The sequence below is a fragment of the Buteo buteo genome, chromosome 24, assembly GCF_964188355.1.
Source record: "Buteo buteo chromosome 24, bButBut1.hap1.1, whole genome shotgun sequence".
Taxonomy (NCBI): Eukaryota; Metazoa; Chordata; class Aves; order Accipitriformes; family Accipitridae; genus Buteo; species Buteo buteo.
The window spans coordinates 12,429,630-12,445,319 of record NC_134194.1 but is presented as its reverse complement, the minus strand read 5'-3'; the positions used below and the strand labels follow the sequence as shown (position 1 = coordinate 12,445,319).

Below are 15,690 nucleotides of genomic sequence, written 5' to 3'. Positions count from 1 at the left end.
GTCAGTCCCTGAGATCCTGACTTAGTTCTTCCTAGGAACCCAAAAGAAGTCAATGTTTCTTGATATCTGGATATTTTATGACATGGTTATTATAATAGTGACTTTCTGGTATTCCAAATCCAAGCCACACACATGAGTTTTGATAGGAGACAGCAGTCCAATGTCCTCTTCCTGCTGCCCCATTGGATGAGCTTCACATTCAAGCTCCAGTTTCTATGGCAATAATCACAGTTTTGTCTCATGACTGGTAAACGCTGCTTCTCCCCGCCAGCAAACGCACCAGCTGAGTTATTCATCACTAGTGAGAACAAAACGGGTGGGAAAACTTGGGACCATGCTCCCTTAGTTCTCATTTCATCTCCACGGGGCCACCTTCCAGCTGAGCGTGTGGAGGAGGTGATGAGTGTGAGCGAGGTACCTCCAAGCTGCTGTGGGTCACAGGTTCAGCCTGGGCTGCCAAAACCCATGTCTGGGGCTTGGAGCAGCCATCCGTCCCCATGGCTGTACAGCATGGATGTGGGAACCATTTTGTACACCCAGCTGGGGTACCTTGGGGCCGGGAACATGGAGAACGGTTTTATTTCTCCTGTCTGTCAATGATAGTTGTGGCTGGACCCTTGGATAAGGAGTGAAAAAGGAAGGACTGCAGTTCTCCTCTGGTTTCTGAGGTTCTCCTGCTGCCTCCCACCTCTGCCAGCATGGGGGAGGCTGAGAGATAGGTAAAGCATGGCCTCAGCTTTTTTAAAAAAAGAAAGAAGGTGAGGGCTTAGTTCCCTGGGACACCCATGGCCCTGTTTTTCTCCGTGGCACCTCCAGGCTACCTGGTGGTTCACAGGGACCCCGTTTCAACCCACTGGCTTTAAAGCAATTATGCCACACATGGCTGCATTTCACTGTCTGCAAACGGAGCTGCTCAGAGCAAATGTGTGCTATTAAAAAAGAAAGTCACTTAGGAACAATTACGAGATTGGCCAGACGCCAACAGAAGAGGAGTGTCAATCAGCTTGTCTACACTGGCTTTAATGGAGCGAGGCTGATGGACTCTGAGGCAATCACTGGGCTCTCTAACTTCCTAAAGAGTGGCCACCAGAAATCCAGGCCCTCCTTGCCATAGTCTCTTTAAACAGCAAGGTTGTTTGGGAAGCCCTACAGCTTCAAGAGGAAATACCCACTTCTCATCTCCTTCTGCTTAAATCCACAGTCTCGAGGCTGAAGCCACAGCAGAGCAGAGAGACGGGCCAGCACCCCTTTTACAGCCAGGCTTTCACTTCTAGCCCTTTAGAGACAAGGTGGGAAAATCTAGAGAAACAAGTGAGTAAGGATTAACACCCTGAATGCTGCCAGCACAGAATGCCTACAACAACTGCTTGTGTCCTCTCAGAGGAGAAAAGTGCAGCCAGCATTCCCACTCCTCCAGACTAGCTCAGCATCAGTTACAAGGGCAGTTCCTCCACGTGCCCCTCTGTCTTCAGCTAGGACCACCAGTTCCTCCATGGACCCCTGCCTGGTGTTCCCCAGGGTATGAGGGTACCACTGCCTTGCTCTCCATCATCATCATTATCACAACACAAACCAAATGGTCAGATTCATCCTTATATGACTCTCCTGGAATAGTGACAGGCAATGGGACTAATCATTTTACACACAAGCATTGGTTTATCCTTCCTTTCCATTAATAACCTACCACATGGAGCTCTTTGAGACCCAAACTGTCGTGAAGGTACAACTCATTCCCGTCAACTTAATGCCAGAGAAATCCATGGAGTTGCTCTCCATCGTCACCACTGTATCCCAGAGCAAACCCTGGCCTGCTGTTCAGTAACACAGTGCTAGGACATGCTGAGCCCAACTACTTTTGCTCTTGTTCTGGTGTAAATCAGCAGTGATGTTCTGAAGTTAAGGGAGTCTAACTGTCATTTACACTGCCGTTACGGCGCTGACGTCAGTGGAGCGATTTCAGATTTATGCTAGTGTTATTGAGAAAGGAATTAGACCTAATTGATTTACACCACTGTAAAACTGATGTGCATGGGGAACTGGGTTTGCAGCACACAGCCTTGTCCAGGCACTGATAGAAGACAGGGCTAGCTACCCAAATAACAGCATAATCTGAAGAATCCTTCTTTATGGTCTCCGAATGTGTGTGCGCACGTAGGAAGAGGTTTGGAAGATGGCAATTAAAATAAACAGCGGATCACTTATCCTAAACATCTGCCTCGTAAAAGCAGAAAATCAGATGTTGTCCTGGAACGCATGCTATTTGCTGCTCCGAGTAACTCGGAGCACAGCTTGCCTGACCTCTTCCAACATTTCCTCTGCCCTGAGATCTGAATTCCTCAGGGTTCACAAGTCAAAATATAATATTCAAAACAGAAGTCGGCTGAAGAAACCTTGCAGCCTCTCTTCTTGACCATGCCTGTTCACCTGTGGGAAGCTTGGATTTGCTCAGCAGACAAACACGATGAAAGGGATGGACCACCCACACCCCACAAAGCAAGAGATGTGTGGAGACAGGCCACATGCATCCATCTTGCTAACTACGTAGCCAGCTGGATATTACTAATTTACATTCCCTGATTTTGTTTCAGTACAGCCCTAGAAGAGGTGGAAGACTAATGATGAACTCACTTTTGGTCATTAGTCATAATACATCCCAGGCTCAAGGGCAGCCATTCTGCAGGGTGACGATCTGATGAGAAAGTAAAAATGCCCTTTTCAATCAATGGGAATCAGCTATTGCCCAAATAGTCACAGTGGGACTTTGAAATGCCCCTCAAGGGACATTTCCCAAGGGCTCAAGGAAAGGATGAAGAGGGAAAAAATTCCCTCCCTGGCCCTCAGCTGTAGATTGGCAGTAGATTGTCTTAGTGGTTTGCTAAATTGTTTTGCAAATCTTAGAAGATTGGCTTCATTTAATTTGAGACATGTACATTGTGGAAATCTCCATTTGAGCTAGTTGTCCAGAGAAATGGGCTCCTAGAGGAGCCTCAGACTAATGTAGCTATCTCTAAGGCAGCTGAGCAGCTCTTCCCCTAAGCATCAGCTGGATTCAGGGTGAAATGAGGGCAGAGCAAAACAGAGTTTCACTCTATAGCCTTCCTGCACTCCAGGAGAACAAGACAGTCTGTCAGCCTTGCATTGCACAGACTCTGCATCTAAATGGGGGTCTTCCAACCTAGTAAAGATTGGCACAGATGATTGTCTACAAATTCTCCCCTCTTTCCTTTCCTGCCTCTTCAATCTCTCATTGGAAACTCTTGCTATTTTATCATGTTTCAACAACCTGTCATCTACCATTTGCCAACAATTCTTCCTGTAACCTTTAAATAGCATATGTTAAAAGTGCAGGGTGTAAAAAGAATCCTAGGGTACAACAACATGAAATGAACCATCAGTTGCTTCTTTACGGACCAAGGTAAAAGAAGAACCAGTTAATGCATGATAAGAAGCCAAGGTGTAACATAAGGGCACAAGGAACACCAGAGCGTACCAATCCCAGAATTAGGCTACTTTATGACTATAGTTACTTAAGAAAGGAAAAAATTACATCTCAGTCCTTTTAGTTTGCTGTAACCTAAACCTGTGCTTGAGGGCATCTCCTTACTTGGCTGCATGAGGTGATGTTCTGGGTGACACATGGTGGTGCTACTTGTTTTGTGGCAGGGCTCTGACACAGCATCTTTACTCCAGAGAGTTCATCCATGACTCCTAGGTACAAGCCACAGCCTCAGGAATGCCTGGCAGTGCCTCTGAACACTTTATAATGCATCCATCAGCTCAGGGGTAGTATTTCTTCCCCGTCATTCTCCCCTGCACCAGTCTGTGCTTATTTTACACTCCTTCCCCATGAGCTCTCCTATTGGACAGGGATCCAGCAGCCAAGGCAACAAAGCCAAACTTTGACACTACTTCCCAGTTAGTATCAGTTCTTAGCACATGTCCAGCTTGCTCCCCACTAGTCAGGCACCAATTTAACTTCACATCTCCACTTGTTGGTTGTGGTATCAAACTTCCCTGAAGACCTAAGTCCTCTGTCCTTTATCACCAGTTGAAGAACACAGATCTCCCACCACCAGGATATCACTCGAATCTGCCAGGGTCTTGGTGAAGATCACCACCTCTTAAATGGATGGCAGTCCCATCACTAAATGCCAAACCTGGATCTTCATTTACTTTGCTGAGAAATAATGTCCTCATCAAATTCTAGGTTTGAAGGACTTCTTTTTTTCCTGGCAGAGGACCATCAAAGTAACACTGGAAAGTAGCCAGAATGTGAACAGCTGCAAAGCAACAGGCTTTTAAAAGCTGTGTTATCTCATTTCTCTCTCGTTTGCTTGCCCCAGCTTTTCTGAGGGGTTTGTTTGTTTCTTTTTTTGAATTTGGGGGAAGTGGGAAGGACATTGTTTGCTTTGCTTTTTTTTAGTCATTGAACAGATTGAAGGTGGCTCCCAACAGAGCAACAATTCTCTTTGAAACTATTAAATCAAACTGTAAAATCCTGCAATCCCCCAGCAGGAGCTCTTGACTGTCGGAGAGTTGGGAGCCTTGTGTAATGCTTTTCTGCAGTTTTATGTTTTTTCACAAATAATGATTTTCCTCCCTGTGTGCGGTGGAGGGAGTCTTTGCTACTTGCGGGATTGTTGAAACTAATCACAAAAGCGAGGACCCTTCAGTTAAGTGTCACTGGCATTTGAGTGGCAAGGTATTGGCGACGTGAGCACTACCAGCTCAAGTAGACACCCACCACTGACTCATTTACAACTGTGTTTTTTCCCCCGTTAATTCAGAAGTTCTCCATTTTCCTGCTACACTGTGATTTATTTCTGTGTAGGCTACTTGCAAATAAACAATCAAAAGAACCAACCTTTGATGGAAGCTGCTAAGCTGAAGAAAGCTGATGCTCTGATGAGAGAGCACAGCAGGGCTGTTTCTCAGGTTTGATGAGGTGGGATCCCACTTAGGGTCAAGTTGCTCCTCAAGGCTCTGCCAGTTTCCTTCTGGCCCAGGAGAATTTGAAGTGACAGGCTGCCAGCCCAAGGAGACAGAGGTGGACCACCATGGAAAGAACCAAATTCAAGGGCCATTATGACACAGATTAAGCCCAGGTGCCTTCCCTGCCCTGCTTTTAGATGCAAATCCATATATAAGAATAGCAAATGATGGTCCGCTGGATGAGAAAGGGCCAGGGATCTGACAAACATGACAGAAGTGGCATATCAGCAGGTCATTCAGTGCTTGCCTCTGAATGCCTGGAGGGGCTTCACAATAAAAATGTTTTAAGAAACATTTGTGGACATTTGGCTTCAAGCAATGAAGATCCTTCTCCAGATTTAGCGTCATCTCTTGTGGAATTCAGTTCTGAGCTCTGATTTCCTCCAACTGCTTCAAATGCTCCAAGGATTTCTGGGAAACCTTGTAAATGGATTTTGGGTGGTCTGTTTATTGTTTTATGTAAAATAACCTGGGGTCAGGGGAAAATGCAAAATAATTCTTTTAGAAAGTCCAAAAGTGTCACGGGGCAGCTCTCTGGTAATGCACCAAGCACTCAGCCAGGGTTTTGTTTTCTACCAGAAAAAGCAGGGATATCCTCTCCATACTGCCTTGTGACATGGGGAGACACTTACACGAGAAGATCTTTCTCAGCTCCGTTGAGGGACTCCATGAGTTGGCAGCAGCCACCACAATGCTCCAGTGCTAGATCGTTCTTAAAGGTCTGATTTGAAAGAGCAAACACATGGAATTAGGAGTAAAGGTGTCACGGCCAAGTGGCTTAACAGAAGCCATCACACAGCCATCACAGTGTCCCTCAAGGCTACCTCCATGCTCTATTTGTGCAAAGGTCCAACAGATAACAAGCAGAAGCAAATCTGCTCCTTTTCACCGTAAAAGGCTTCCTTTTTACTGAATAAAGTGGGAAGAGCCAGCTTTTTCCATGCCTGGTATGTCATTGCTAGTAAAGAGTGACTGAGCCAGATTGAGACCCAATCCACAACCAGCGAGCTAGCTGGAGATAAGGGAATGGGGAAAAAAGTCCAGATCTCTGCTTCCGATTCATTGCTAAACATCCAAACCAGCTGTCCCGTGGCTGGTCAGAGCACAGAATCTCTCTTTTTAGAGGAATTTGGTGCATTTCCTACATGCATACACCCATAACTGAATGTCACAGCTACCCAGATTGTTCTAACCTAAATTCTGCCTCCTTGAACAGGGCATTTCCAGGACGGCTGTCAGCCTTGAACAAGGGACAGGGACAGAGGTGGAATTCAGGCCAAGTGAAATTGGGCATTAACATCTCCCCCTTCAGAAACACAGAGACTTAACATCCCCATTTGTGCTTTGCTGTGAGCTTTTGTGATGCAGCTGTGGGTCCCTCGAGACTCTTCCTGGGGGAAGAGGCAGCAAGAGAGTGCGAGACGCAGAGAACGTCCTTCCTCCGTCTCTCACGGGCAGCTCTGCGGCTGTCTCTCTCGCAGGCGCCGTTCCCATGCAAGGCTCCAGTGCGGATGATCTCTGATCCCAAGGGCATGAGTGGAACGGCCTCAGATGTGGGAAATGGTTTACAACCAAGTCCCTTATCCTCAGGCAGCCTACGAACCCTGCGCTAGCCCCAGGGGCTAGGCAGAGTGCAGGAAGGCTGAACGAGACACTTCCACCACACTTGCTAATTGCCGTGACCTGCTGAGCCACCAGCCCACTCCATATGCCCGCTCCATACGCCGGGAGCTGATGGCTGCTGGGGTTTCCTTTCCTGCTGGGAAGGAGCGGAGCCTGACGGAGCCTGGCTGGGGAAGGACACGGGTGGTTCGTGTCTGTCCACCTCCAGTACTCCCGTCTCTCAGCCTGCCTCCGCACCGCTGTTCTCCTTCCTCGATTAAAGCCAGAGTGTGACGTGCATCAGGTGCTGTCCCCATGTGATGCCAGAAAGGGTCTGAAGCGAGGCCAGACAGAGGATATAGCTCTTGTAACCCTCCCCGAGAAGGAAGAAGGTGCTCCTGCCTGCAGCCCCCGATGCCGTGGTGTGCGACCAGCGGCTGGTGTTGGAACGTGGTCCCACCAGCAGCCGGGAGGAAGGAGGAAGGGAAGGCATTTGTCTGTTTACATCAACACAAAAGTATTTCCCTCATTTTCAAAATGGTGCATTTCATCGGCTAATCTCAAAGCAGTTGGGAAAAAAGCGTTATCTCTCCCACCCAGCAGATAAGGGGTTAGGATCTGACCAAGGTCACTTAGCAAGCCAGAGCCACTAGTGATATAAGTCTGGTTTCCAAATCTCCAATCTTCAGCTAACTCTCTGCGTAGCTCTGACATCCCCTGATGAATGTGTGAGCTAACGCTAATGCTAGTTTATGACTAACATGACTAATGAGGTAATGCGGATACGAGTTTAGACTCAGAGACATAGCAGATGCTATTTCACCCACAAATAAAATTCTTTATTCAAATAAATCCCTTTGTTTCCCTTAGAAGAACTTATTCTCCAAAACTGTCTATTATCCACCTGCTTGACTTCTTGGGATTGGGACGTGGCAAAGAGGACAAGGGACAGGGCAGCAGCTGCCCGCGAGAGGTGATTATGGGAGAAACTCACTTCTTGCGATTTCAAATCACTCCATTATGTTACACAAATTTGTATTTGGCGAGAGGATCCAGGCCATGGGACAGCTCAAAAGCAGCTGTTCCTAAATATGACTCTAGTGATGTATTTTTAAGCATCACCACTTGGGAAGGAAGGAGGAAGAAGTCACCAGTGTCGGTTCTGCTCCCATCCTGCTGGAGGGGGACTGCACACAGAGATGTGGAACTATTTCAGGGGCTGCCCGGGACAGATCAGGTTTGTTCAGGGGCTCAGGCTGCCTTTTAGCCAGGCTGTGGCAGATGCACAGGGTGAAAGGGAAGCTTCTCTGATGAATGGGAATCAAAGAAGAAAGAGAAATTGGTGAGATGTTAATGCCGCAGCAGGGCAGGAAGCGCTCTCTCTTCTCAGGAGTGGTTACAGGGCTTGTAAAGGTCAGGGTTTCTTTTTTAGAGCCTTAAATTTTGACAACATTTGACCTGGCAAGGTATTGCTGCTGCACTGGGAAGTAAGAGATATGCTGGTGCCCCTTGGGATAGTCGATGGCAGCTCAAAAACTTGTCACTGGCATGAACTTTAACAGCTCAGAAGGGAGCAGGCAAAGAGAACAGGCAAAAGCAAACAAAAGAGGGAGAAGAAAGAAAAGCCACAGGTGTTTGAAGTTTTCTTAAGGCAGACTTTGGGGGCCTGTACAGTTTGCTAACGCTTGAGGAAAGGCAGTTACGTAAGTGTAAGTGATTCAGCACAAAGAAACCATCTGGAGACGGCGAGTCCTTCCCCTCCAGTGGCAGCAGCGACTCTGACTAACAGAGTACGTAAGTAACACAAAAGCAGTACAAACAGCACAGCCATCCCCGTCACCCATAGCCATGCTGCGCAGTGACTGTCCCACAGGACACAGGTGGCTCCGGGGAAGGTGGAGGTGGCATTAACCCTCTCTTGGCTGGCATCTTCCCTGTGCGCATCCCTAACCCGCATGGGGCACAGCATAAAGCATCTCTCACGCATGCTGGGGCTCTCAGCCTGTTTTCTCCACAACAGCAGTTTCTCACCTCTGTTTCCTAAAGCTAAAGAAAGGCTGAAGACTCCTGAGCAGCAATGCAAGTGGCCTGCTCTCGTCCAGCCAGGGAACAGTCAGGCATCAGAAAAGGATGCTGAATGTGGTAGAGCTGTGCAGAACTGCAGAGCACAGCACTGAAACCATACCTGAGGCAGGTGGGTCCCTGCACGATGCTGTCTCCCACCTAAGAACAAGCAGAAAGTCTTATCTCAAAGACTGAGCAGCATGTTATGTCCCTCAGACATTCTCCCCACAGGCTATTTCTGAACTGCCCACATGCATAGCTTCAGTGTACAGCATCTATTGGCACTCCTTCCCATCCCATCCTCAGAGTACTTAATCTAATAAAGAACAAACCTATTTTTCACCTCACACGAGTAACCTAAGAGCAAACACTTTCATTTCACCCTGTGTATGTTGGAGTCACACAAACAACTTGAAGGGGAGTCTAAGTGGCAATTATCTGCAATCATGGTTATATCATTGGTGTTTGGAGGACACTGCTCTTGGGAAGTCCCACGGCTCTATCATCCCATTCAATTGGTGACAACCATATTAGAAATACATAACTGTATGGGCAGGGAAAGAGATGGAGCCCTGGCAATCCTTTATTTCTACCTTGTGCAACCGATCTCCAGTAACTTTTTCAAAAGCAGCTCTGGAGCTTAAGTCCCATTTTCAAAATTGCCTTGGGTAATCATTCACTCATAGATGAGTAGATGTTACTTGATGAGAGTAAGTCCGATTCTTTTTCCCTTATCCTGCTCACCCACATCAAAGGGTGGAGCACAGAGGTTTGTGCCAGGGCTGATAAACGCTCCCAGGGATTACAGGGCTGAACCTGTGCAGAAAACGCTCAGCCTCACCACGGCCGAGTTCACACTACACCTTGGTTTCCTTCATAAAAGCAAAGCGACAGCCACCTGAGCAGTGGCTCACCAAGAAGCTGCACACAGCTGATGGTATCGCAGGCAGACACAACACAGCCCTGCAGCGGGCAGAGACCCAGTTCTGCAGCACAAACAGCATGAAGGCAACGGCTAGGAATCCATGGGTGGAGTGGGCATCGCACCTGGGTAAATACAACCACAGCAAGAAGGCCTGTTTTCCCAGAGCCCGGCTTCAAGCTGCTGATTGCACCACAGCAGCCCTCAGGGGCTTTTCTGCTTCGCTCTCTGGCAAGCACCTTCTTCAGTGAGTGAGCAACTGGTTGGCATCTGCCGCGGAGATATAAAAAGACTTCCCTGCGAGGTGGAGCTCGGCTTGATGATCTCATGGTTTCAGTCATGGTGACCTGCTGCACTTGATGGATGCAGCCCTTCCTCCAGTGCCCCTGCCCTTGCCATCCTTCAGCAGCAGCTACTTCTGTCTTCAGCTGAGTTTTCAGCCAGGGAGGCTGGGATCGCCTAAGCCATCCTTTCCAGTGCAAATCTCAGTTGCACACAACACAACAGCGAGACCTGTCCTCCTGGCCCCCGGAAAGGGAGCTGGAAGTGAGACAACCCTTGCAGAAGTTAACCAAAGGAGAGGAAAAGTCCTGCAAAACCTCTCCAGGAACATGTAGAAATGGCAGGGGCACAATGTTAAAGGGACATGGGGTTCTCATTTCAGCGATTTATTTACTGTAATTTCCCTGCATTTTAGGAAGGGCCAAATCTTACCTCGCAGCATCATGACCCTGCAGCAATCGCAGGCTGTGCTGTGAAGCCCAGCTGTAACCTGAAACTCCATTTAAAAATGGATGGTCCATCTGCAGGAATGACAGCCCTGGTATTTACGAGGGGTTCAAGCAGCTCATCTACAGCCCTCTGATGGTCTGATATGGAAGGGCTTTCAAGTTTATTATATTTTAAACCAGTTGCATAGTTATGATGGCATTGAAATCTGAAGGCCTCCAACTTCTTATTGAGAGTGACCAGCAGATATGTAACGTCGTCTGATTCCTCCACATTTGACCCTGCGATGCATGGGCTCGCTGCGATGGCAAGAGGACAGAGCAGTGTCCAGGATCACACAAGTTTCCAACAGTGTGATAAAATGGCCAATAAAGAACCCGTGATGTGCAATGAAAGAGTGGTTTCTGTAGTATGGAAATCCATCCTGAGGGAGTCTGTGTGGAAACTGTAACTGAGCTTTTTATAAATTACTGGAAGTCAAATGTTAACAACTTCCATGTAAGGAAGATATAAGCTGGAGCCGGTGAGATGCACACGTATATTCCGCTGTATTATTCTCATCTTGAAAACCAGTCCAGCCAGCCCTTCAATCACTCAGCAGCTCATCTCTAAATTGTCTCTATTATTAACAACAAAGTACTTGTTATTTGCATCACCATCCTTTGTAGGAGCTGTGGCTGGGGATGAGGATGCCTGCGGTGAGAAGCGAGGCACAGCACGGCACAGGCACGGGACAAGCAGTGCAGGCAGGGCCCTGGCATGTCTCTGCTGCCCTCCTTGAACAGAGAGCTCAGGAGGAAAGATCCAAAGAGAATAACTGTGAGCAAAGGGGTAAAACAGAGGGGACAGAGGCATAGCAAATGGTGTGCCTCTGGGGTGTCCCAGACTCTTCTGTCCAGGGAAGTGGTGGGCACCCCATCACTCTGCACAGGGCAAACACAGCACGAAAAACTTTCGGGTGACTTCTGAGCACAATATACCCATCCTATGTTTACACTATAGCAGAGGAATCCTCCAGAAATGCACAAGATAACCTAACAGGTCTAGTTTCTATTAGTCATTTACTTGTAACAAACGGTAATTGGGACTCCTGGCTAAAATCACTGGGGATTTCCTCAGGCAAAGCCACAGCCTGGACCTGGCTTTGCTGATGCTATAATTAGCATGTGTACAGAAAAGCAGCCATTAGCATCCTCCGACTTCTCTGGCCCGATTTGCATTGATGTTCATTATGCAATTGCCTCCTTAGCCCGGCTTCTTGTATGACTGGACAGAGGAATGCGGCATCCCTGAATGAATCATGCAAGAAGCAGGGGGGAAGGAAGAAAGTTCTCTGCAAACACAACCTTTTTTGTCATCAGCTGAAGGAAGGAAATTTAACGCGTGCTTAGGGTTAATGAAAACAGGAAGCTTTTGTGGGGGATGCAGTCACTTTTAGATTAGACAGGCTGACTCAAGACTAATAACACAGAATGGCCTTCTACTTCTGCTAGGCAAGGGTTGAGCCTTATCCTTTGGTGATCTAGCCCCAGTCTTACACCTTCTTTGTGGTGAAGCGTAATGTCCTAGTGGCAGTTGTCTCACAGACAACCTCACAGTACTCTGGGTAAGCTCTGGCAAAGTAACAAAAGGGTTTAATTGTTAAGTGAAACTGGACCAGGCTGAGGTTCAGATTCCTGCTGCGGAAGCCAAGAAATTACAATATCTGGCAATTGTTAAGCATCTTCTCTCCAAAATCCCGGACACCACTTGCAGAGACACTGTCCTTCCAGGCACTGCGCGCCAGGCAGGCTCCATTTTGCAGGCAAACGTGAGGCACGAGGCTGTGAGATGAGTCACCGCAGCAGAGCACAGACCTCAGCGCTCTTGATTTCTAATCTGGGTCCTGCATTGTAGATGTTTGTCACTGTGGAACAGGGTGGTATTTTCATGCTGTATTTCTTCCTGCAACTCAACAAGTCCCTCACATAAAAGCTTTTGTGCTTCAGAGATTGAGGTCTTGAGGAATGAGGTACAAAGCCTGAACCAACATTTTGGCACTACCGAATCACAGATGTTTCAGTAACAGCACAATCTCTACCCAGTGGCAATATAACCCAGACTGCTTTTCAGGGACAGCTATGGACACTGGAGACTGGGGGTATCTCCACGTTGCTCTGAGGGCACCTTGCACAGTGGGACAACTCCAGTCCAGATCTGGACCACGGATAGGTTTACACCCCTAATACAGCCAGGGTCCTGCCCAGGACCTGGTCCTCCTGGGCTCCCACCTCCCCGCAGGAGGTCTGACTTTCCTTGAGGCATGGTGCAGCTGCGAGCCCCTCCGCACATCCTCCGGAGCTGCTCACAGCAAAACCATCTCAGCAAAGCGGCGCTGACGCTAGCCGCATGGCACGCACTCGTGTTACCACAGGCACTGGAAATAGCATGGCCACAGCTAGGCAGGCCCGTTTGCCACGCTGACAAGCATGCACGATGGACATACCAGGAGAGATGAGCTACGCTGACCTGACCTTCCCAAACCACGACTGCTGGTTGGCACATCTTGCATTGTGAAGACACCCCAAGATAATAAATAAAAAGCAAACTAAGAGCAGCAGAACTTCTGGGAGAGATGCTGATGCCAAAGCCCAAGCAGCATCCCTGGTGCCACTCAGGTACCCAACCCCTTCCCACGGCTCTCCTCCTGGGAAAATCCCATCTCCCCACTTGCACCTTGCAGCTGCATCTCCTGCTTATCACCAAGGCCATCACCGCGCTGGGGCAGGGAGACGGCTGTCCTGATTTGTCTCCATACCTGCCAGACACCCTCACTGCAAAGGCACGTGTGCCTGCAGAATGACAGAAATGCCTGCCCAACACCCTCCCTAATGGTGCCTTGGCAGGCAGCAAAGCAGCCTCCGAGAATGAAGCGAGCTTGCTGTTCATTTTAGAGGAAATCATTGCTCTACACAAAGCTTCAACAACTCGGGAAGGAACCTGGGGGCTGAGAGGAAATCATGAATTATTACTTTATATAATCCTGCCCTGCGCCAAGGATTTGGAGGGGACTTTCCAAATGCATGGGCTTGTCTTGGTGTCTCCTACAAGGAAGAGGAAGAAAAAGATGCTTCAGAAAAGAACATGGTTGCAGAACGCAAATGCCCCAGCTCCAGAAGGGGAGGGATGGAGAATAAGGGAAATAAAGATGTACGTTAAGGGATGGACATCAGGCTGTTTTCATCTGTTGTCCATCACTGGTTTTCTCTGGGCACCTCTATCTACAGGTGGAGGCTCCTAACGGAAAACACATTAAAATATGCTTTTTTAAAGTCACCTTCTAATTCTTTCATCAGTCACGGACATCGGAAGTTAAAAACCCCAGCTAACACCATCCAGAGAACAAGCAGGCACTACCCAAGCACGTCTGCCCCAATTTCCAAATCTAGATGCTTCTCTCCCCAGCTATGGCTTTTATTCAAAGCGCAATGCATTTGGCAGGGACTCTTTTCATGGCCGTTTGATTTGCGGTGCTTCGGGGGATACTCACAAGCATTTAATCCCATCCATAGGAGCTCTTTCTTAAAAAAATGCAAGGAGAGATTGCCACATTTTTCATGTGACTCCAGCAGAAGTTTGCTGGGAAATTCTAATTTCACCATGAAATAACTCAGCCCTGGGCTCCTAGGTGCCGGATGAAACTCTGTGAGCTTCGCTTCATTCCTACACAGCATACAGGGTTGTGTGGGTGCCGTGGTGCCTGACAGCAGTGCCTGACTGAAACCTCCAGAGGCTTTTTGTCCCTGCAACCCTGAGCAGAGCGAAAGAGCTGCAGCAGGCTGCTGGAGACAGCTCTTTGCCCTGCCTGCATGGCTGAAACTGAGTCTGTCCCCTTTCCACCATTAGAGCACCTACTTGGATTGAAGAAACACCTTGCTGACATATCAGGAGAGTTTTGAGAGGCATTTCACCAACAGCAAAGACTGCTTCTGTGCTCAGAGGTTTTACACTTGGATGTAGTGGGCAAAGCTCATTGCCAGCACAGGAAAGGCAGCGTATTCTGCTCCACCAGCCACGCAGGCTCCCATGTAGGCATTGTGTTGGCAAAACACAGCACCTATGCCAAGATTTCCCTCTGTGGCCACTGTTTGGACCAGCAGCTGCCGGCTCGTGGCTCCTCACCTCCAGCTCCACGTGAGCTCCTGTGCTGATCCCAGCGGAGTGAGCGTGATGTGCACCTCTCTGCTCCCAGTCGGGGCAGCTCTGCCAGCACAGGTCCTTGGGGGCCTCCCCTCCTCCAAGGAGATGGAGGGGAAAGTCTTGGTGGAGGCCAGAGGCAGCTCAGGACAGAGGAGAGGAGGGGATGAAAGGTCTCCCCTTTCTGAGCTGCAATGGCAGGAAGGGAACGGCTGGTGGGCACGTTGGAGGGGACACAGACAGGGATGCCAGAGGTGCAAGTCCTATGCGATAGGAGGGTAAGATACAGGCACAAAAGCACAAACAGAAGAAAGCAGCTGGGAGCAGCGGGGGGGCTCAGGGACGATGCTGGGCACCAGCATCGTGGCTTAGCTCTGGAGCTGGGAAATCCTGCAGGCTGCAGGGCAGAGCCGGAGTGCAGAGGCACAGCCTCTGCCTTCGCACCTCACCACCACTCCCAAGGAGACACAAGGCAAGGCAATGCCTACGTGGGATGATTTCATGTCAACTTTCTTCATTTGCTCGTTTATTTAAAACCAAACGACAGAATTTTGTGCTGTTTGTGAGCTGTGACAGCATACCCACGACAGTGATTCCCATGAAACCCATTGCAGTTGAAATTACAGTGAGGTCCTGAATGCATCTGCAGCTATTTGGCTTATACAGTCATCTTCCTCTCTATCACACCCACCCATACCAACACACACAGCTTGTCCCAGTGCTCTAGCAGGGTTAAGTAACCCAAGGTCAGCTTTAGGCCACCTCGTGACTATCATTGCATTTGCACTGGCTGGAAGGGGAGACAGTAGAGAAAAATATTGGAATCAAGACACTAATATGCAGTACAGAGAAGGGATACCTCCATCCAAAACCAAAGCACAGGACAGTCTGATCCTGCGGGTGATGCTGGAGTGAGGAGTACAACACCAGGGACATCCCTGCTCCTGCTTTGCTCTCACTGCAAGGGATCACCAACCACCATGGTGTGGGAATGCTCTGCAGTGCCCTGTCAGTTGAGATATGGCACTTTGCCTACACTGAAGGAAAATAAACACTAAAGACAGAAACAATCCAGGTGTTTATGGAGCATCTCAAGTTTGCAGTAGGAGTTTCCTCCCATGACAAAATCCCTGGCTTTTCTTCCCACTCTAGCAGTGTGAAGGACCCATAAAATTGCTGTAATGAGCCTGCTGAAAGTTTTGGCT

General features: G+C 48.6%; 1 protein-coding gene across 2 annotated transcripts in view; it reads right to left on the bottom strand.

The window, feature by feature from the left end:
- ADRB2 (adrenoceptor beta 2) overlaps positions 1-15,690 on the bottom strand; it is a 37,914-nt gene that overhangs the window by 5,658 nt on the left and 16,566 nt on the right. The window lies entirely within an intron of this gene.